The sequence below is a fragment of the Myotis davidii genome, unplaced genomic scaffold (assembly GCF_000327345.1).
Source record: "Myotis davidii unplaced genomic scaffold, ASM32734v1 scaffold98, whole genome shotgun sequence".
Classification (NCBI taxonomy): domain Eukaryota; kingdom Metazoa; phylum Chordata; class Mammalia; order Chiroptera; family Vespertilionidae; genus Myotis; species Myotis davidii.
Genome location: NW_006294654.1, coordinates 4297833 through 4298780, shown reverse-complemented (window position 1 = coordinate 4298780; position 948 = coordinate 4297833).

The following is a 948-nucleotide window of genomic DNA, read 5'->3' as shown; positions in this document are numbered from 1 at the left end:
CACAGTGGAAGATAAATGGTGGCGGAGGGTGGCTTCTGTCTAAGCCTGACACCAGAGCCAGAATGCTACAGAACAGTGCCCTCATCTGACCATTGGTGGACACGGAATGGGAGTGATGTGTGGTTTTACACCACTGGGAATTTGGAGTTACTTGTTACAGCAGCACAACCTAGTCTATGGTAATCATTATTTTTTCCCATCCAGATGTTGCAATCACAGATTGCTCTTTCAGACAGATAGGAAGAAATCAATGATTAACCAGTGGAGTATTAGCAAACACAATGCAAACAGAAGCTTGAATAGTATTTGTGCGTTGGGGCTTGCCTTCTCTTGCTGGTTTTGAAACCCTGTATCTGCCAGCTTGTGAAGAAGCCTGGACTAGCCTGTTCAATGTTTAGAGACATGTGGCCCACTTGCCTCCATTGCCCAGGCGGCCAACCTGCCAACCACTACACACATGTGAATGAGGCCATCTAAGATCACCCAGCTGACCTGCCAGCCCACCACAGATTCATGAGAAAACCCAGCAGAAAACATCCAAGGCAGCTCAGACCAGAACAGCCCAGTTGATCCACAGACCCATGAGCCAAATAGATGGCTGTTGCTTAAAAACAAACAAAACAAAACAAATCCTTAGGATTGTAAATTCCACATCATATTTGTCTAAAAGCAAGATAAATTTTTGTTGTTGTTCATCTATAAAAATGTGGTTTTTTATTCGTTAAACAAATAGGTTGCTAATTATGCTAGTGTGATACTTTTATTAGTTTCTCCAACACAATTTTTGTTTTTTTCTTGCTGGTTTCTTGGGTCTGTTTACTATTATTTCTTGCCTGGATTGCTACACATGTCCTAGTTGGTTTCTCTGCCTCCAACTTTCCTCCTTTCACCCGTTTCTAGGGTGTTTTATATTAACTTCAACCTCAGACTTGAGCAGTTTACATTCCT